This window comes from Adiantum capillus-veneris, chromosome 17 (genome assembly GCF_014529385.1).
Source record: "Adiantum capillus-veneris isolate H3 chromosome 17, ASM1452938v2, whole genome shotgun sequence".
Classification (NCBI taxonomy): Eukaryota; Viridiplantae; Streptophyta; class Polypodiopsida; order Polypodiales; family Pteridaceae; genus Adiantum; species Adiantum capillus-veneris.
Window position 1 is genome coordinate 75,859,212 of NC_140947.1, and position 23,331 is coordinate 75,882,542.

A 23,331-nucleotide genomic window follows, 5' to 3' on the forward strand; every position below is an offset into this window, starting at 1 on the left:
ATTGTGGAAAATAAATTTAATATGCTTAGATTGAATTTTGGAAGATGTTAAATAATGTGGTTAAGGAACAAGGCTTTGATAAACCAGAGTTCAGAGGATTCATGGCAGATGAAGCAAGTGCCAATTATATTGCTGTGCGTACGATTTATTTGAGGAGCAAAGAAATTTATTTCAAACAAAGAGAGATCATGTTTGTTCCATTGGGAGAGAAGTATGGTTTGACATACTATCAAGTGCATCCGTCCAAAATTTCCAGAGGAGCACAAGATTTTGTGCCGCAAAAGGAGAATTGCACCAACTGAGAATGACACTGAGAATTGTAAGGGAGAGCTTAGGAGATTTTGGAAAACAGGAATGGCCATTGAAGAGGAGGTTCCTTCATTGGATACTTGGTTGTCTTGGTGGGACGTATGAGTCCCTCATTGGGGGGAAAGATTTGTATATCGCAAGATGCTGAAGGTATCTTTCTCCCTAACACAAACTTTTTTGGTGATATATGGATATGGGTGTTAAATTTTTTACCAAGTATTCTTGATCGAAAGTATTGTTGTACATTGTACACTTTTCTAAATTGTAGGTGCAATACATATTTTTTGTCGATTTCATTGTTAATTAAAGGTTTTTGGCATGTGGGAGTGATTGAACAACTGAAAAAGATTTTTCTAACGTAAAGAAACTATGAAGGGATTGTTTCTAACCAGCAAAAAACAAATATGTACATAAAAAATATATTGCACAAGGGGGTCACAAAACATCGCAGGTTTTGCTCGGATTATGGTTTGCTCAATTTTGTTTGCTCGAATTTTGGGATTCCTCTACCAATTCACTTAGTTATCAATGGCCCGGCTTGAAGAAATAGAAGAGTGCCACATTTTTTGTGAATGCTACAGGAAGGTTTTGATCTACTACAAAAGTGAACGAAGAGGCCCTCCAACAATAGTGACACAAGCGCACATACAATGCGTGCGATCAAAAGGTTCAATGAGCTGGATGCAGTAAAATCCACGGTAATTCGATCGACACATTCACCATCGTCAACATCTCTACCTTCTCGACCGTAGGATAATCAGCCATGCCCACAGGGCTTCAACATCTTCCCCTCCCTTCACGTGCGACTCTTACAAGATTGTGATCCCCTTATATGCAACAACTAGGATCCACTCCTTAGCTTCCTTTAACATGTCTGTTGTCCTCATGCTGGAGCCTCTCCACTACCTTGTAGATTTGTCCCACCCCTATTAAGTTTTACTCTATTTTGTAAAATTTGAACAAAGTGAAATCCTACTACGCACTTGTCTGAGCACCCCACAGGGTACCCCCCTCCAAGCGGTGACTAGGTTGTTGACTGCTACAACATACAACTTTGAAACAACATTGTTGGCTAGAAAAGGCAAATATGAGTGTCTCCATTCATTGGATTTGGTTGGCAAGCCACGTCTATAAGTGATATGGGGGCAGAGTAAAGGGATCAACAAATGCGCCTCAATCTGCAAGACAAGCGGGATCCAGGATGTTGGATCGCCACAATAGGGGGCCAAGACTTTTATACGTATGACCTCGCATCATGCTCAGGGTCACGTGCTAGCCTAGGTGGTTAAGATAGAGTGCCTCGAGGTATGACGTCCAGGGATCAAAGGGCATCTGGTAGGGGAAGCGCTAGTATTTTTGCAAAACTAAGTTCGATCAACGACAAATTAAACCTCCACCATTAATGCCTTCACGTGTCATATAGCGACAAGGTTGGGCAAGAAAAGTCTAGAAGCCTATTGGAGTTACACTAGCTAAGGCAAGAAGGTCAACTATAGTCATTTTCATCAACAACCAGATAAAGGAGTCCGTGTCGGAGTGGACTCTTTCTGAGAATTTTTTGAGTCCTCTTTTTGAGTTTTCAAGGCGAGTTGCGGAGAGGAGACCCTTATCAACGAGGGCTTCATGGGCACGAGCCGGAGAGGTGATGAAGATCATGCAGATAATGCTGACATGAAGGGTGAAGATAGGGCCTACATGATTGTGAAGGCACATGGAAGGAGGGATTTGGCAAGAATGAAGATGAATTCCTCTCTCTCTCTCTCTCTCTCTCTCTCTCTCTCTCTCTCTCTCTCTCTCTCTCTCTCTCTCTCTCTCTCTCTCTCTCTCTCTCTCTCTCTCTCTCTCTCTTATATAAGCATAGAGCTTAAAAAGAAAAGTGATTACATTACTGATAGGCGAGTTCTGACAAAACCGTATAGAAAGAGTGTCAATATGAAATATTTAACAACTCTATTATTATTGTTGCATCTCTCAAGAGAAGTCATCAATGCGAAGACTGCATGCCCACACATTCTTGGCCATCAAGAACGACGACGACATCGCTCTACTGCACTTAAGCTGAAATTGACAAATGCTGGCAGGAAGGCAAGCTCCTTGTTGAGGGAGCCTAATTATTTGGAAGTAGCCTTGCGGCGTTTAGCCAAGCAGTTGGGAGCATCAATCAAAGTACAACTTGTTTTGCAATACACAAGGGCCATGAGTTTTGTCGCCGGCCATGGCTACAGCTGCATGATGGTTAAGCTTGACGAGCGCACGGCTACATCTCTCTCTCTCTCTCTCTCTCTCTCTCTCTCTCTCTCTCTCTCTCTCTCTCTCTCTCTCTCTCTCTCTCTCTCTCTCTCTCTCTCTCTCTCTCTCTCTCTCTCTCTCTCTCTCTCTCTCTCTCTCTCTCTCTCTCTCTCTCTCTCTCTCTCTCTCTCTCTCTCTCTCTCTCTCTCTCTGAAGGAGTCCACGAGAGAGATCTCTTACGAAATCTTGCCTTCGCCAACAGCAGACCTTTGCAGCTCGCGGTATCTGCAGAAATGAGGTCGCTTCCTCTTGCTCATGGGCTGCTGCTCATGAAGGCTACTCTAAGGTCATTTCTCATTAAAATGGCCAAGATCAAGGTGCATGAATTGCGATCCAAGAGCAAGGGGGAGCTGCAGACTCAACTCAAGGACCTAAAAGCAGAGCCTGCTCTGTTGAGAGTATCCAAGGTGATTGGAAGAGCACCCAACAAGCTATTCAAAATCAAGGAAGTCAGGCTGTCAGTAGCGCAAGTGTTGACAGTACTTTCACAAAATCAAAAGGCAGCTCTTCGCACCGCCTACAAGAACAAGTGGCTGCCATTGGACCTGCACCCCGTGCCATTCGGCGGCGGCTAACCAAACATCAGGCTGGTTTAAAGACATTGAAGCAGAAGAAGAAAGAGACCTATTTCCCAAAGTGAAAATATGCTTTGAAGGCTTGATGAGATATTATTTTGTGCGGAAGATTGTTTCTGATACTAGCCAAGAGAGAATGGCTAGGGTTTTGTAAGTAGACAGCTGATTTAGGCTTATTTCAACATTGGGTCTTTCATGTCAAAAAAAGAGAGAGAGATAGAGAGAGAGAGAGAGAGAGAGAGAGATCACGGGTTCGTCTTCCGTGACTACTGTCAACCTTGTTCTACAATACATGAGGGCGATGAGCTTCCTCGCCAGCCATGGCAGCAGCTGCGTGACGGTTGAGCTTGACGAGCGCGCAATTGCGTATCACTCTCTGATCTCTCTCTCTCTCTCTCTCTCTCTCTCTCTCTCTCTCTCTCTCTCTCTCTCTCTCTCTCTCTCTCTCTAAAACTCTCTGTATGAGTCCGCGCCGGCGTGGACTCCTTGAGAGAGTTTTTTTCTTTTGAGAGAGAGAGAGAGAGGGGGAGAGATCACGGGTTCGTCTTCCATAATTACTTTCAAGCTTAAACTAAACCGGCATTCTGGCGAAGAAGCATTTTGCTTCAACAGCATATAAAATGCTCACAACGTGTGCAATATGGGCTCAAATCATTTCATTCTACCGACAAAGAACTCATTAGGATTCTCTCCCACGTCCAATGTCATTGGAATGCCCTTGTGCACCAGCTAGACGGCTGGCTTGCCTAGAATGCTATCAACCCTCCTCAACGGAGAGTTTCACAATGTCAACGGTCCTGACTTCTCCACTCGGCATCGAGTTCCACGGAAGGGTGTGCATGCAAACTTGACCCTCAATAGGCTAGCTAATTAGCTTCTATGGCAGCTTGGCGTTATCCGAGTTATGAGCTCTCTCTCTCTCTCTCTCTCTCTCTCTCTCTCTCTCTCTCTCTCTCTCTCTCTCTCTCTCTCTCTCTCTCTCTCTCTCTCTCTCTCTCTCTCTCACACACACACACACACACACACACACACACCAACACACACACACACACACACTTAGTAAGTGCCTCTCTCTTTCACCTCTCACATCCTTAGCCTCTTTCATAGAATTAACTCTCTCAAGAAGTCCGCGCCAGCACAGACTACTTGTGAGAGTTTTTTTTTAAAGAGAAAGTCAGTTCACATGCTTATAATCATCGGCACCCTCTCAGTGCCTACGTCGTCGCTCACTTCTTTGCTCACATTAGGCACAATATTGCAACAGAGTGCAATTACTATGAAGGTAACGAGAAATAAAATCATGACCTATTATTCAAGAGGGAAATGGAATAACCAATCTAGCACACTCGGGTGATATAAAGGTTATAGCATTTTCCTCTTTTTATGACCCCCCCTCCCCCCCCCCCGGGCCCGAGAAGAAGAGAATTTTAATGCCATAGGAAACTATCCCAAGAGACCTTAAAGATCTATCCAACGAAGAGAGTTGAAGTCAAGATTTAAGTGGGAGAATGTGCAAGTTGAAGAGAAAGCGGAAAAAGATAAGGCGGAGAAAAAAGTAGATGTAGTCAGCTCTGATCTCTCGGAGTGCAAAGATTTTTTTATGGAGATTATCCAAGCTCGACATTTTGTTGTAAAGATGTTTTGTATTAGCTCAAAACAGATTGCTTATTGTTTTAATGATTGTCACAGTGTCTCTCTCTCTCTCTATATATATATAGATATATATATATATATAGAGATAGATAGATAGAGAGAGAGAGAGAGAGAAACACTGGTTGCGTTCTTCCTGGTGGTTGGACATGGCAGCTCTTGGTTTGGAAAGTCCCTATGGTGTGCAAAACAGTGCGTTGTTGATACACTGCAATTGTTTCCCTCATCCAGCTAGCAAGATCTCCATACCACCTTATCTTGAATAGACACAATCTCAAAAGATATTGAATTTTGCGCAAAAAAATATGACCTTCCTGACATCTACTAGATTTTTTCAAAGAATGATCCAAAATGGAAGGGAGCCACATCTTCAATCTTTGTGAAAGAAGTTGTTCAATTGATGCATAAAGCGGGATGTGATGTGCAATTTGGATGCCAACCTCATATTATGAAGGCCAAAGTTGAGTCTCCATAAGGAGGCCATAAAGTTGAACTTCTATGAGCTGCTTGGCATAGATTTTTGAGTAGTTAATATGAAGGCCAGTACCCATGACAAGGTGGATAGCTTAGGAGAGAATAGTAGCATTGCTGCCCACAATGTTGTGTTATTGACGAAGGAATAAGCAAACAAATGTATAGTAAGGGTTTGTAGGCTTTAATGGCTATTCATGTTTACCAATTAATTATTGATTAAACACTTATTTTGTGTGTGTGTGTGTGTGTGTGTGTGTGTGTGTGTGTGTGTGTGTGTGTGTGTGTGTGTGTGTGTGTGTGTGTGTGTGTGAGAGAGAGAGAGAGAGAGAGAGAGAGAGAGAGTGAGTGAGGTTAGCACCATAAGAGACTAGCAATGGTGCTGACGTTTATTGTTTGAGTTTAGAGAAAGCTCTTTCTAGAGAAGAAGTATACATATACTTGAGCAAGTCGCTTAATAAATTTGCTTGGTTTTGAGCTTGCTCGGATAATTTCGCTCGATGTTTGGTAGAACTCCTCTATACCTCCCTCTCTATGGTGCAAGGTGGCCATAGAGAGAGCAATAGCCAAAGCCTGTGTGCATCCTATGGCCATAGCAAAAGGTTGTTGACTTTCCTATGGGCATAATGTGAAATCGAGCAGGCTCCCGCACAGACACACACACAAAGGCTCTCTCTCTCTCTCTCTCTCTCTCTCTCTCTCTCTCTCTCTCTCTCTCTCTCTCTCTCTCTCTCTCTCTCTCTCTCTCTCTCTCTCTCTCTCTCTCTCTCTCTCTCTCTCTCTCGCTCTCTCTCATGCCAAAAGTTGTGCATTTCGGAAAGGAAAAAAAGTGCTTGAGAAGCTTCCTGTGTAGGATGTCGTCTCTTGGAATGCACTGATTGTGGGATATGCCTAACTTGGTTAGGGTCAAGAGAGCGGCTGCCCCACCTAATGCTTCTTGTCCATGAGCTCCATACCTCTCTCTCTCCCTCCCTCTCTCTCTCTCTCTCTCTCTCTCTCTCTCTCTCTCTCTCTCTCTCTCTCTCTCTTGTCTCTCCCTTACTCATGTGTAGGCATATCCCACAATGAGTGCACTCCAACAGACGACATCCCATAGAATAAGCTCATTGAAAGCACCTTTTGTGGTTTATGAAGTGCATGGCATTTGGCATACATGTCGAACAAGGCAATGCTAGAATTCAAGCACTAAATATCTCTACAAGTTGTAGGTTTTCTCAAGTTCAAATTTAAATTTAAAGGTAAATACCAAAATTTGTAAGTGGGATCAGAGCTCATTGCTTAAGCTCATTGAAAGCACTTTTTGTGCTTTATGAAGTGCTTTATCAAATTCTAGGGTTCAAGATTCGGGAAAAAACATTTTTTTAAACATACAAAATTCCTTCCCTTGAATGTGCTCAGGGAAAATGCTAGCTCTGCGAGCCCCACCATCATCAGAGCTCCATATCAATGCAAAATAGTGCATATAAGCTCCTCTCCCGCCCTGTTTATTTGTCTGTTGATCCGTTGATAATGAGCAATGCCTCAATTCCTCCTCCTCCTAGCTTTTGAAACTGAGTTTGCCACATGTTTCTTGGCTTCAAGTCTAGTTCTTCCCCGTCAGTAGATTGTTTTTGTCATGTGGGATTACATCAAACCTAGGTTTTTTTCTAGCTCTGCAAGCCCCACCATTATCAGAGCTCATTGATTAAGCTCATTGAAAAGGCTCTCTCTCTCTCTCTCTCTCTCTCTCTCTCTCTCTCTCTCTCTCTCTCTCTCTCTCTCTCTCTCTCTCTCTCTCTCTCTCTCTCTCTCTCTCTCTCTGTTGTGCATTTCAAAAAGCACAAAAAGTGCTTGAGAAGCTTCCTGTGTAGGATGCCATCTCTTGGAATGCACTGATTGTGGGATATGCCTAACTCGGTTAAGCATATTTCGGCCCTAATTCACATGCGCGACGATGCGTGACAGTCTTTAGGCATGTGGGCACTGGGGAGTGCGCTCAAGGCCAAGACATTTGCCGTTTTGTTGTGCATTTAAAAGTGGTTGAGAAGCTTCCTGTGTAGGATGTCGTCTCTTGGAATGCACTGATTGTGGGATATGTGCCTAACTTGGTTAGGACCAAGAGAGAGGCTCAAGGGCCACGACATTTTCCATTTTTTGTGCATTTAAAAGGGCTTGAGAAGCTTCCTGTGTAGGATGTCGTCCCTTGGAATGCACTGATTGTGGGATATGTGCCTAACTTGGTTAGGGCCAAGAGAGAGGCTGCCCCACCTAATGCTTCTTGTCCATCAGCTCCATCATTAGAGTTTTTACACTATTTTTCTATATTTTGGGGTGGAATTTCTCCTTTTTCCCTTGCTTCATATTTCGGCGCTAATTCGCATGCGCGACGATGCTTGACAGTCTTTAGGCATGTGCGTATTGGGGAGTGCGCTCAAGGGCCAGGACATTTGCCGTTTTGTTGTGCATTTAAAAGTGCTTGAGAAGCTTCCTATGTAGGATGTCGTCTCGTGGAATGCATTGATTGTGGGATATGTTCCTAACTTGGTTAGGACCAAGTGAGCGGCTCAAGGGCCATGACATTTTCCGTTTTGTTGTGCATTTAAAAGTGCTTGAGAAGCTTCCTGTGTAGGATGTCGTCTCTTGGAATGCACTGATTGTGGGATATGTGCCTAACTTGGTGTCCATCAGCTCCATCATTTGAGTTTTTACACTATTTTTCGATATTTCGGCTCTAATTCGCATGCGCAACGATGCGTGACAATCTTTAGGCACGTGGGCACTGGGGAGTGCGCTAAAGGGCCAGGACATTTGCCATTTTGTTGTGCATTTCGGAAAGCACAAAAAGTGCTTGAGAAGCTTCCTGTGTAGGATGTCGTCGCTTGGAATGCATTGATTGTGGGATATGCCTAACTCGGTTAAGCATATTTCGGCGCTAATTCGCATGCACGACGATGCGTGACAGACTTTAGGCATGTGGGCACTGGGGAGTGAGCTCAAGGGCGAGGACATTTGCCGTTTTGTTGTGCATTTAGAAGTGCTTGAGAAGCTTCCTGTGTAGGATGTCGTCTCTTGGAATGCACTGATTGTGGGATATGTGCCTAACTTGGTTAGGGCCAAGAGAGCGGCTGCCCCACCTAATGCTTCTTGTCCATAAGCTCCATCATTTGAGTTTTACCACTAACTTTCTATATTTCGGGGCGGAACTTCTCCTTTTTCCCTTGCCTTCATATTTCGGCACTAATTCGCATGCGCAACGATGCATGACACTCTTTAGGCATGTGGGCACTGGGGAGTGCGCTCAAGGGCCAGGACATTTTCTGTAATGCAAGTATTGCCTCATTGCTACTTGCATAAAGACCTACCAAAGTATCTCAATCTCATTTGGCTAATTTTGTTGAGTGAATGTGAGGAGTAATAGTGTGCATCATAGATAATTCTTACACATCTTACATGATCCTACACATCTTTAACATCCCAATGAGATTTCTCTAAAACAACTATAGGAGTAACAGATCGGGTAGAACCCGAAACATCCTCAATACAACATGTATCCATAGAAGGCACACGTATATCAATGCCTTGCACAACATTCCAGATGCCGGTCTTCTGTATCCATAGAAGGAAAACATATTCAATGCCTCGTGCATAGCATTCCATATGCCCTTTGAAACAAGAACATGCATCATCCTATAAGACCACACTGGTCAATTATCCCCATCCAATTTAAACCTAATAGAAAACATTTTGCAAACGTCCATGTTGTGTCCAACCATGGTTCGGCTCTAGGGTTGGTCTCGAGCATCTGTTCTACGTCATCTTCTCGGCTTTTTGCCTCTATCTGCACAACAGGTGTTTTAAGAGTCTGTGCAGATAGAGGTGAGCGAGGCTGCTCTACCTCTTCAATACAACAGGTGTTGTCAGAGTTTGTTCAGGTAGAGGTAGAGTGAGGTTGCTCCCTAGAGACACAATCAGAGATAAAGGACATAGAGTTCTTGGATATGCTCATGCTAGAGGTTGATGAGTTGATTCCACGACATTAAGTACCACCTATGGATGAGAGGGACATAGCCATCCTAGTGTTGATGATGACACATCTATACATGATGAGTAGTCTCGATGATGTAGTGCATGAAAATAGCATAAGGGAGGCTAATATAGCTAGGTCTGTGCAGATTTTGTCAACGCTTGAGTGTGTGATGTATGACCTACTAGTGTCTAGATGGTGACTACACGATGTAAAAAATTGCCTCGAAAGAGAAAAAATGGAGTAGAACTAGCATGTTTTATATATAGAACACAACCTAAAGAGGATTGTAAGGAACCTATTTTGTAGAAAAATTCATTGACAAAAATTCTACACAAAACGAAAATTACCTACACAATACCACTTTTAACGAAAACGAAGGCCAAAATGAGCCCGGTTATAGTATTAGTCGACCTCCTAAAGCTCCCCAAAGCTTGTAAAAAATTAAGAACGTGAGCGAAGGGGTATTGGAGATAGTACCATGCGGACATGATTTGTTCTGATATCAATTGTTAGAATTAAGATTTTAGGGATGCATACACAATTTGGAGAAGATGAAGAAACTCAATGCACACAACAAAGAGTATATTGCTTAGTGTGCAAATAGGAAAAAAAGATAGCCTTAGAGTGATGGGCGTATATACAATGTACGCGAGAAAAACATCCTAGTGAGTAAAAAGTTCCCCGGTGTTCCGAAGCGCATTCACACACATCACTACCACAGAAATGATAATAACTACCACATATATGATACTAGCTACCTTATTTAGATAATAAGATGTCTTTAACAATGAAGCTAGCATTGCAAGGACCTAAGGAAAATTCAAGTTTTCAATTACACGTATCATGAAGCTATTAAGTCTTCATGGTTCATTTTTTAATGTCTAAGAGCTTTATATTTATTGCCCAATCTTGCATGTAAGCATGATTTGTTGTATAATGAAGATATTGTTTCAAGGGACGGTCTTTAGACATCTGCCCTGTATACTATCACTTACCATTCAAGGAACTTCTTTTGTGTCTAAACAATGTAATATGCATGGATGACCAATTTTAACTATCACAACCAGCTAATATTTAGTCTAATGTGGTTTCTAAATTCCCCCTTAGTGCCAACTTGATATATGTTGGTATTAGGATTGCATGAATGCACACAAAGGTCAGAGTAGATGAAGGATAAGCTCAAGGGCACACTACACACGAGGTAGTATTGCTTAGCATGCTAATACAAAGATAAGGCTTGCCCTAGGGATATGGGCATATGTGCAAGCCAAGGGGGAAATCTAGTGAGAGAAAAACCTCCCCTAAGGTCTCTAAATGGTCTTGTGTGTGTTCACTATCATATAATGGTAACAAATCCCCTATGAAAATTATGCAATTAGCACGTGTTGGGAAATCACGTAGATTCAAGTGGTGAGGTCTAAAATGATCAATCCATAGGGGGTAGTAAGCTAAAGGCTTTGTAAAAAACTTTGAACCTAGTATACTAGATTGCATTGGCCCTCTTTCTTTAAGCCATTGCAATTGATAATTATAATTTCCCATGCTTTGCATAATAATTGGCATAATTGATCTTTGCGTTTTGGCAATTACCTTGCTTGACGTGCATGAAACTTTGAACCTAGTATACTAGATTGCATTGGCCCTCTTTCTTTAATCCATTTCAATTGATAATTATGATTTCCCATGCGTTGCATAATAATTGGCATAATTGATCTTTGCATTTTTGCAATTACATTGCTTGACGTGCATGTGTGCATATCATCGACACCTCATTTAGTTTAATTGCTCAATTAAAATTGCATTATTTTTGGAGCTCATTCTCTGTAAATCTCTATAGGCTAGAGTTTTTGAGGAACCTATTATAAGGTGTGTGTGCAAGGTTTTGGTTTAAGTCATGCTCTAACGATGTGGGCTTGTGATTTGAAAGTCAATCGAGTAGGTGTTGATTGGCATGCTTCATTCTTGCTACATCACATGATGGCAAGTCCATTCGGCTTCTTTTTAAGCTTCTTCCCATGCAATTAGCGGTTCATTTGAGCCCAGAGGCCATCCCCAAAGTTAAGGGTTTCTTCCAATGCTCAAGTTTATAGAATTTTTTCCCTTAGGCCTCTCAAGCCTCAAAGTAACTCTTCATGTGTGGACATTTAAAGCTGAAAGTTTTCAAGGCTCAATTAACCTTTTAAGCTTAGTTTCCATGGCCATAGGTTTAAGCTTTCAATTTATCACGAATGGCAAGATACGCCAACATATGAATCATCAAGAGGTCTCTTACAAAGGTATTGGACAATACGCCAAGTAATGAATACCATCACATTTGTGCACCTCGAGAGTTGTATGCTTATATCTTCAATTTGGATGATATTATGTGTGTGCCTAATGTAAAGGATTAGATACTACGCCTTCATGTGCACCTTTGAAATGTATGCTATGCCCAACATTTTGGTATCAAACCCAGATTTTAAGCCAGAAAAATCTTTTAGTCGTCAACCAACATAAAAAGGACATGAAAATCATGAGCAACAAGGTTACAACATGGACAAGTACAAAGACAAGGGAAAATGCAAAATCAAAATGGCTTCTTGTGATGATTTTGATGACTCTAATGAGGACTAAGACAACATCAAGAACAAAGGTCACCTTAAAATTTTCATGAAAGGCATACTCTGAAAGCACTCACTTTTCTCATTATCCTCATTTGTGTGTTGTAGGAGAGGATTTCTGTGATCCCACATTGTGTTTGGGGGATTTTTTATTCCATACCCTACTTTGTTTTAGGAGAGGTTTGTGTGCCTAACCTCCTTGGTCAACGGGAGGTAAAATTGTGTACCTACCTCCTAGTGTGTTGTGAGGGGAGGATGTTTTGTGCGAGGGCTATACTACAAAACCCACAAGGGGAGGGTTGTTAAGCTGATGGATTTTTGTCACACCTCACACCCATAGGAAAAACCCCTAGTCTAGAATTCATGTGGAGCATGTGTTTGCCTTTATGAAGGCAAGAGTTGTGTGTAAGCAAGAAACTTATGTGTGTGTGTAGCATGTGCAATAGGCAAGGACCATTTGACTACTTAGCATATAAGTAGCTCTTTGTAAACTCATTTGTGTGTAATAATCAACTTATTTTACACCTACTCTATCGTGCAATTGTCTCTCTCTCAAGCTTTACACTAGCCCCTACAAGCACACTAATCTACCCTCCTCAACTCTATAATAGAGTTAACCATTAATGTTGCCTTGATTAACTCACTAATCTTGTGAGTTTCTCCAGGCCCTAGCTAGGTAGCTCATCTCTTTGGATTGACATTTTTTTTGAACCACTGGGGTTATGCTACTATGGTACCCCCAGCATTTGGCGCCGTTGCCAGGGATGATAGCCTAAGCTTGAGGAGTAGAGGATGCTATGGTAAGATTAATTTCATCTACTAATTTATTTTGATTGTGTTGGATTTTGTGTTTATGTAGCACATTGTGTTTTAATTGGATGTGTTTTAATTGGATGTGTGTATGCATTGATTTTGAGTTATTTATACCGTACCAAACTCCCCAATTACACTTTCATTTGTACTAATTTCACTCTAATTCCATGCTAATTTCATTCTAATACCCACTAATCTCATGCTAATTTCTCCAATTTTAGCACTGCTAATTTCATTAACTAACCACTAATTTTGAGTGTAGTGTAGTGTATGTGTTATTCCCTTATTAGAGGTGGATTCATCACTCTCATCAAGTTAATTGAGCTTTTTGATTTAGTAATGATTTAATTTTTTGGCCATCAATTTTGGGACCAAATTGAAGTACGTGTGTGCAACGGTGTTTCTACACGAGGAGCAAAGAATATCTTGTAACGCATTCAATCACATTCAATTATAAGTGAACTAAATTGCTCCATTGAATTTTTGGTCGATCAATTTGGTTCCAATGTTATGCTGATTTAATGCTAAAATTAAGTGTTTAAATTAATTGACTTACAATTTGTGCGTGATTTGATTGATTTGGAGTCGAATTAAGAGTCAATTTTGATCAGTGGATCTTGTATATGTTAGAATTATGCCTAGTTTTCTACCAAGATTCACGTGTGTGCATTGTGATTAAAGCTTGATTAACACTAGAATGGTAACAGGACACTTTTATGTCCTTGGACATTTTTGTGTCCTGTTAAGTGACCATTTTGCTTGAATTATTTGAAGAGTATGAAAATGAATTTCTAGGTGCTATATATCCACAAAGTTGCCTTATGAGCTGAAAAAAACTTAGCATTTTTTTTTAGTATCGATCTCACCATTAACCTTACTCTTGCACAACATTTTTGAACCTAAACTGTGTGAAAAAACGGGTCCTGTTTTTGGCTTTTTTTTCAATTTTTGGCAACTATACCGCTCTAAACTTCATGTTTTTGAGGTTTAGATGGCTAGAGGTTAGGCCTTCATAGTTCTCAACATGTTTTGATGCTTGTAGGGAGAGCTAAGTGTTAAAATTGAAAGTTATGACCAATTTACAAGAATTGCATAATCCTGTTTTTTAGCCAAAATTAGCACTTTTATGATTTTTTTGGTGGCTTTCTTGATATCCAAATTCAATTTTGATTGTGTGAGTGTAATGTATAACATAAAGCTAATCTTCCTTGAGTTTTGGGGGACCTAATATGCTATATAACATAGTATATGATGATGGTTGAGTTTTTTGATTGCTGTGAAGAATATGATACATTTTAGAGTAGCAAGTATAACTTTCTCAATATTTCTAGTTTCTTAGGCCAATTGTGTGTATTTTGTAGGTAGTGACCATATCTAATCATAGACTACAAACTTGGTTAGATATTGAGTAGTTTCTATAGGTTTCTAGAGGTCATAATGCTAAAACCAGTTTTTTCATGTTTGCTGTATTTAGCACTTTATCATTGCCCCCAAGGTTCCAATTGTAAGAGATCCATTATTCTTTTGACATGCTCCATGGCTCCTTTTGAATCCAGAGGCCCAAAGGGAACTAACATGTATATAGTATATGTATTGAGCGTGACTATAGAAACTTTGATGATAGGTCCGCAGAATGGCAAAAATGCAACTTTTTTGTACCTATTTTTTTGCCCAAAAAAAAATTAGTGAGGTAAAAGAAACCATATGTTTTGGTCACCAACCCATTGAAGTTAACGGGGCATTTTATCTCATGTCCCACAAAAATCTCCACTCTTATTTATATACAATCAACCATAAGAAATTGTTGTTTTGGGCAAAATGCACTGGTCCATCAACTTTGGAGGCTTGTAGTGACCAAGGGATGAGAAAAACTACAAGTTTCTCATTTTTTCCACATGTAGTAGTTATTGAACTATAAGCTCATGAAAGGATTTTTCAAAATGTGTGGATCCACTATGGTTTTGGAATTTTTTCCCAAAACCCTGAAAGGACACTTTTATGTCCTGTTAGGTTACCATTCTAGTGTTAAGAAGAAATTGACTATGTGCAATGAAAATTGGAAATAAATTGAGTGTGTGTGCACCTATTTTTGTGTGTGCATGCCTACAAGTCATAAATTTGATCATAATTATCTGTGTAATTCACTCGATTGATGCATGTTTGTAAGACAATTCCAATCATTGCTTATACTAATTGCCAAGAAATTGGGCAAAAATTGAGTTGTGTGCGCTCATGTCAAGATCACTTGATTTTAAGATTGATTGTTAATTGGAAAACCTATCAAGCACTAAACCCCATGTCTAGCTAGATACTCTCTCCTAAAGTGTAAATGGAATGGAAAGCCAAGTCTTTGGAAAAGAACACTCTAAATATGCACTAGGTCACTCACCATCTAAGGATCATTCCTCAACAATGACGGCAATGTTAGCGGATCACCGCGACAAATGTCTGTTGCATAGCTATTTGGCACAAACATAATGTCAATACTTAGGGAAGTGAATTGGATGGGACACAAAGACTCTTTGAGGTTGTCAATCATCAAGAAGTAAACCTAACAATCAAACATCACAACTCAACAAGCAAATCACTACTCAATGATTAAAAAATTTGCATATGTCCTTTCTCACTGCTCTATGTCATCACGCCATTTTGACACTTAAACGGAATCAAAATGTAACAAAACTTTAAGAGGAGGTCTAAAAAGCCTAGAGGCATTATCCTACCAGGTCTGGCTGCAATCTAGCAAGGTACCAAAATCACGATCCATCATGATCAAGGTCCTGAAAATTGCAACAAAACTATACAAAAAGGTTGGCCTATGGTCTACGAACACTCTCCTATGGTCAAATGTTAAAAAAAAGTGATTTAAGCACCCAAATCTGAAGATTAGGCTTGTAGAAGCTGTTGGGAAAACAAGAGCAGGGACACCTCTATAGAAATGTCTCCCAATGGCACTTAAGAAATAAGATCAACACCACATGTGGCATCAAAAGAGCCTCAACAAAACCACAACTCAAAGATAAGCGACCACTTTCATGCTCAACAGTAGCATAAGATCTCATGTTCACCTGGATCAAAAGGCCATATAACATAGGCACACAATGCTTGAAGAAACACCAATCATATCAATTCTCCCACTCCCAATATCAAATCATGAACCATATGTAGAATCCACATCTTGGTTAAGCACAAAGTACTCTCAACAGATACCATATAGACAGACCCTTTCATTGATATAGCATACAAGGAAGCCTTTAATATCTCATCCAAAATGCCTTCAATTTTTACCTCAATGATTTGCATGTCCTTATTCATATGGGCCATATCATTATCCCCACTCTTCACTAAGCATCCATCCAATTCAACCAAACCATGCTTGATAGGTAAGCCATCTTCCATACATACCTTAGGCTCTTTAACAAGAGGATCAAGCAAGGTAACATTGACCATATTCACATGAGGAATAACAAGAGAATATCCATCCTTTTTACATCCTCTAAAACCTCAATATTCTCTTCATTAATTAAGGAATGGCTACCCACATCATCATGCATATCATGAGGTTCCTCATGGATAGGGATGTCATCAACAACACAAGTAATCTACTTAGTTGCTTCATCACTCTTTAGCATACATACACCTATAGTGTATTCTTGAGAACCCTCGTCATGTGCATCACCCTCTTTCCCATTGTTATCCTCCTTGACTTCCTTGTGAACCTTGACTACTTCATTTATAAGAGAAGAACTCACAACAACCACATTTGTATCAAAAGCATAGTCCTCTTCATTTGAGCATACATTAGCAGCATCAGCCATATGAATTGGATGTGCAACATGCTCATGACCTTGCATTTCAGACTCATTCATGATCATGACATACTTCTTGCGGACATCCATCTTACTAGAAACATCATCTTTGACATGAAGCATGACATTAAATTTCTTAAACAAAAAAGATGGCATACATGGAGTATTCTTTGTGATCTCATTATGCATATGACCTTCTTCTTTCACATTTTCAAGAGAATGAGAAACATGAAAGTCTTCATTGCTAATATTTATATCCAAAGCATGAGATACATTCTCCTTCACATCTTCTTGCAATCCAAGATGCCTCACTCTCTCAAGTGAGGCAACTTCCATTCCTTATGCTTTGGAACCTTAATTCAATCCGCAAATGTCTTTAGTCTTTTAAGCTCAACCTTCAACCTCAAATCATCCCTAAAGATCTTCATAAACATACACTTCTTAAGCATAAGAGGAGGAGCATCGCTATCCAAAGAAACACCACATCTCTTTCACAAATCATTAAAGTACTTCACAAAAGTACCTACACTCTAGTTATCACCTTGCACATGCCCTTCAATGGAGTGCCATACATTGGTTGGGTCCTCTACCTTCTTATACTTCTCAAGAGAAGCCTTCTTTACTACATGATAATTCATCACTTGTGGAATTTTGGCTGACTTAAAGCAAGAATCATACTCATCATACCATGGCCTTGCATCCTCTTTCAAGCAAAAGAATAAAATCTTTAGCATAAACATTGGATATTCCTTATTTGTAATCAAACAATCAAACTCAAATTCCTCAATGAATTTCTCAACATCCTCATCTACATGACCATAAAACTTTGGAAACCCTGCCATCACATCAATCAAACCTATAGATTGAAGGTCATGAAGCAACTCCTTAGTGGCATGCACCAAAACACTATTGGGAAAACAAGAGCAAGGGGAACCTCTATAGAAATGTCTCCTAGTAGTGCTCAAGAAACAAGATTATCTCCACATATGGCATCAAAGAGCCTAAAAAAACCACAACTCAAAGGCAAGTGATCTCTTGGGAATTTAAAAGCACACACACCCAAAAAGATCACCATGGAAACTAGGAAGCACACACACACCCAAAAGATCACCATGGAAACTAGGAAGCACCTGCCTTGGCATGGATTTACAACACACACCAACCAATGAACATGAGGAATAGATCTTCCCCCTTCACCAAGTAACTCTTGAAAACCAAAAAATTAAAGTTTAGACACACCACCAAGCAAGGGAGCTTCCACAACCTACCATACATCAAACTGTTTGTGGGCTGCCGAGTCTTACCTCATGAGCAAAATTTTTCGATCGAAGGAAAATTCGAGCGAATGTATAAGGAATCAAATGGGCCAATGAAACCACATTTACTTGAGGTATAGAAAATTGAAGTATTCATTGAGCTCATAGTGGAGCTTCCCTCATCGTAATGCTCAACCTAATTTGACTACTCGTTGTGCAACTGGGTAGCCACTAGAAGAAACGATGTGGATTCCTTTCTTGAAGCCCTAAGTGCTCATAGCCATAGCATCAATTAGAAAGAGGCTCTAGAGTCTCTTCTACAATTGAGGCTTGATATCTTGCCACTAATCTTCTTGAGCAACTTAAAGTGTCTTTTTGGTCAAGATCCCAAGATAATGAAGTTTCTAGTCAGTGAAGAATGTCCGTATTGATTGCTCTTTGGTTGTTCAAAAGCTTAAAATGTGACTTCTCACTTGGAGGGTGAGAGCTTGGCCTGGTAGCAAGATCTTGAAAATTTAGTTTGGGTGCAACATGAAGGGACTCCCCCTATCGCAATCGCTCCCTTAGTGTGCTGAAGGCCATTTACTCAATGAGGGTCAAATGAACATTGATAGCATGAAATAAAAAGTGTTGCATATATATTAGTGGCATAGAACATTTCATTAGCATGGTTGAATTTTTAGAAAGGCAAGGTCTCTTCAAAAAGTTATAGGAGTTACCAAGATGGGGTTATCATCTAATCATCAACTTGCTTAGTTAACACATGTTGCTTGGGACAAACTCTTAATTTTCTTTCTTTTGTCTGGTTCTTAAGACTTGAAAAATTGACACCTAAAAAAATTAGAGTTAAATTTCCTATATGTGATGGTTTTTGACACTAAGAGGGCTCCTCCATATGCTCGACAAAGATGATGCTAGGGGGGCTTTTAATACCCTCTAGATTGTAGAATCACCTCCCAATACACACGTCAACTAGTGAAACGAGGCCTCTAGCGAAATTCTTGTACGTGGAGAACTTGGAGGGTGCTTTGAACACCTTCCAGATTATAGAATCACCTCCCAAAACACACGTCAACTAGTGAATAGTTAGCTATGCACCATGCACATAGTGTTGGGACAATATGCAACGACCTATTAAACTTGGCTAATAGGTACACATGACAGATTCTGAAGGGCCATTGAAATAAAAAGGGCCCTTTCCTTGCTCTAGTCTACGGGGGACTCTCGAGATTCCTTAGAGTTGTAAGTGTTTTCAACTTCATTTTCAAAATCTGAATGTCATTTTCAAAGTTGTAAGGTCCAAAATTGTAAGGTCTCATTTATTGGGACATGTGGAGCTTGTAACCGATGCGTGAAAAAAACTATTTTTCAAAAAGTTGGCAAACCTGCATATAATTTTTTTTAGAGTAAACTGAACTAGATTTGAAGATTTTTGCACTAAATTTCTCTAAATTTTGTAATTTTTCTAGCCTTCAAATCAAAAATTTAGTGGCAAACCTAAATTTTTTATTTTCGAGCACTGCATGCTTGTAACAGGCATGAAGAGTGGAAGACAGCATTATCGGTTGCTCGGGACAGATCATGGGGTCATATGCAAAGGGCAACAACAATAGCAGGGGGTGAGGGAACTTTTAGAGTTTGGAAGAAGAAGGGAAAGTTGAAAGCATACACTCTTGTTCCTATGTGAAAGCTTTTGAGCATGAAGGAGAGCTGTGTTGCTTGAAGTAAAAGCCCTAGCTAGGGTTTTTGTTCATTGAGCTGCAGAAAAGCCCATTCACTAGGAAACTTTCACTCAACTCTCGCTTTGTCGGACCTTCACCCAAGCAGTGCAAGCACATCATCTCCTCACCACTCTAGTCGGTTAGTAAAAAAGAGCCACCACGTGGGTAGATGCCCCTAGAGTTATGCCGAGGGTAGGATGAAACTTTCACTCAGCTCCTCGCTCTGTACGTGGACTGCCGCCCATCATCTCCTCACCAATCCAGCCCCCACACGTAAAAACGAGCCCAATAGAGATAGTTGTAAGGCAGTGTGTGTACACCTATTGTGCATAGCTTCTTGCTCATGATGTGGAGATGTTGTTTATATCCCTAGAGTCACATTCGAGAGGGGGAATGGGGAACACACCCGACACACAAACAGCTGCCCCTATATAGCTCAGGGTATTCACAGCACCCCTGTCCTCTCTAAAACACCTTCAAAACAAGCAACTCACACTAGCATGACCTTGCCTGCGCTTCGCCCAACGCACACACGCGTTGCACAATCCTCAAAAAGCGATCACACCGATTTGGTCCACTTTCCGCACTTTCGCAACTCAGCACCTCTCTATCTTTCTCTCTCACGCACACAGGGGGCCCAGGGGACGCACACGCTCACACACACCGGCACCACACACCCTTGAGACGAGCAAAGAAGAAAGGGGGGAAGGGGGGAGAGACAACACCAAAAAAATCGGCAATGACAACTTCTTTACACACCATGTACAAAACTCGTGGGGCCTGCGCTTGGCCGCACTATAGCCATCACAGCTTCATACAGAGGGGCCCACACCTCCCTCCAAACTCGCATCCGTTGGCACACCCTCGACGAAGAATCCACTCTGGCTTCACTTCAACAACATCTTTTCCTCTTGGTAGTTTTCGTTGTGGCCGCCTCTCTTGCAAGGCCTTCGCTCCTTTGAGCCGTGTCACGGACCAAGCATGCTAGCTTCGATTGTCGAATGCGAGCGCATGAAGTTTTTTTTCCTTCCCTTTTCCTTCGCCAAGAAGCTCCTTCCTCTCCTGCGACTTCGATTCGCCAAGCGCATGAAGTTCTTTCTCCTTCCTTAAGCCCAAAAAGAAAAACCTACTCAAAAACATTGCCTCCTCTTTCTTTTCTCTTTTTCCCAAGCAAAGACCCCAAAGAAGAAAAAAAAACTCCTTGGCAGTTGCGCTGGCGCTATTTGCCCCTCGTTTCCTTTAACTCCTTCTATTTTTTCTTCTTTTGTAACTCAGTCCATTCTTTTTCTTAACTCAACCTTCCTTTCCTTTTCTTTTTTCAATTCTAGCCACGCTTCCCTTTTTCATTTATAATCAAAGGGTCTCTTTTAGTTTAGGCTTCCCATGCTATCAATGTCCACACTTGCTCGGACTCACTGATACTCGCCGTTCCATTTCACATTGGAGCTTCACTTTTTGGCCCCCAAACCCCGAGAACTTCACTACATACGGCTATCCCATGGCCTTGAATAACAAGTCATAAAAGCTGAAAAAAACCCCACTTCTCTTCATCGTGATTGCTTGCCAGCTTGAACTGGGCGTTTTCGAGTGCTCATAACTTCGATTAACAAGCCGCAAATTTCGGTCGACTTTCACATTGCATGCGATTTTCCAGGACCCGAGCGAGCTCAAAAATATCTTTGTCATCATGCCTATCAACGTGGCCCGGTGAGGACGTACCCGACCCTTGACAAATATTCCTCAGGCCATAACTTGCCCGTTTGAGCTCCGAATGGCGAACCGAAAAAACTGGCATGATCACCAGCTCGAGCTTTACATGCATATCCAATGATCCCAATTTTTTGCCACCTGTCCGTATCTGTCCTGCCTGTCGGGACCTATGAAGCCTTCTAACTTCGGACAATCATAACGTTCACATCGGGACTCTATTTGGCGAGCTGTTTGGACGAGCTTTTAGAGCATCTTGAACACTTCATTTTGGGACACATTCCCCGCAAATCAAACACTTTGACGTGCCATCCCAATCAGCCCACTTTGGAGGCCCCCCCTTGGCCTAAAAAACCATCTTAAGCAAGCTTTTCTGCTGCCACTGTCTTGCTGAGGTCTCCCACACTGGCTTTAGCCCTCTACCATGCACCTGTTAGCACCCTTTGCACTGCATAGCACACTTTATAGCTCGGACCAACTTTGACTGCACCATCATTGCCCACCCCCCTGTTGAACATTCATGTTCAACCAAAAGTAGCTTTAGTGAACTTGAAACTTGCAACACTTTGCAAACACCCAAGCATGCTAGAAAACACACCACCCTATGTACACTATGTACAAAACTATATGTCTGTTACTCTTGAGTCCCTTTAAGTGGGTTGCCCAACCCTCCTGGTCACCATTTGATGTACATCGGGCACCACTCCCCTATCAAAGTACAGGTTGAGCCGTACACCATTTACCCTGTGCCTGAGAAGCTTACCATTGGCTCTCACCAGTTGATGGGTTCCATTCGAAAAGGTCTTTTGCACTCTGTACGGACCCAAGCATTTCTTTTTGAACTTCTTCTGGAAGGTGAAGTCCAAGTAGCTCTCATACTTCATCACTAGGTCCCCTTCTTCTATCTTTTTTTCTGGCAGACTCTCATTGACTTTGGCCATTCTTCTTTCCCGCTGCTTCACATAGTAGTCTGTTGCTGCCTCTCTATCCATCTGCAATGCCTCAAGTCCGACAATCCTATCTTGTAAGACAGATTGTGGAGTGGCGTTGATACGCCACATACCTTTTAAAGCACCCAACTGTGCATGCACTGGCAACACTGCCTCCTTACCATAAACCAACTCAAATGGAGTAAAGTTGGTCGCCACTTTGTAGGACGTCCTGTAGGCCCATAGACACTTCTCTACATTGACCTCCCATTCTGTCTCTTGCTTATATACATACTTTGTGAGCATTTTGATGATTTCTCCATTGGCACTCTCCACAAGACCATTGCATTGGGGATGATAAGGCGAGGAAAACCGATGCTGAATCTTTAGTTTTTCCACCATGCCTGCATAAGGTTGCTTCTAAACCCTTGCCCTCTATCAGAAATGAGTACCCATGGCACTCCAAAACGGCAACAAATGTTATCGAAAACAAAGTGGGCCACAACCTGTGCATTTACCTCCTTCACAGCTTTGGCCTCGACCCACCTGGTGAGGTAGTCGATAGCTACCAGAACATATTTCTTACCACTTGTAGACTTAGGGAGTCGACCGATGGCATCCAAACCCCATTTTTCGAAAGAATTTTGAGCAATAATCGCTCCCTATGACTCAACTGTCAAACGCCTTTCACCTATAGTCTGACATTCATGGCAGGTCTTGCACCAATAGTACACATCCTTCACTACTGAAGGCCACCAAAAACCCGCTCTCAACACTCGAAACAGTACTTGACCTTTCCCCTGGTGTCCACTCTCCTCATGGCATTGCTCCGGTACCAAGTTAATCTCTTCTTTATAGAGCACTCTCCTTAACACCCCGCCTCTGCCGTAAGTCATTAGGTCTTCACCTACTAGTGTAAATTTGCATGCTTCTTGAACTATCCTCTTCCTTTGCAGTTTAGACAAACCTTGGGGACACTGCCCTGTATCCAAGAAATCTTCCACCTCCTTCAATGACTCCCTACCTGTGTATGTGGCTGGGGCCACATATATACGTGCAACATGTACCTGCACCTTATTGCTTGCTAGCTGGTCTGCCTCTTGATTGTGCTCTCTCTTCACATGCTTGAACTGGATTTCTCTAAAGAACTTCAACAACTTCTTGATGGCAAAGAACCAATGTTTTAAGGAATCGCG

The 23,331-nt window shown here is 41.4% G+C and overlaps 1 pseudogene; it reads left to right on the forward strand.

The window, feature by feature from the left end:
- The first annotated feature begins 1,475 nt into the window (after window positions 1-1,475).
- Window positions 1,476-3,259, forward strand: LOC147437503 (large ribosomal subunit protein uL29-like; annotated as a pseudogene).
- Window positions 3,260-23,331: the final 20,072 nt, after the last annotated feature.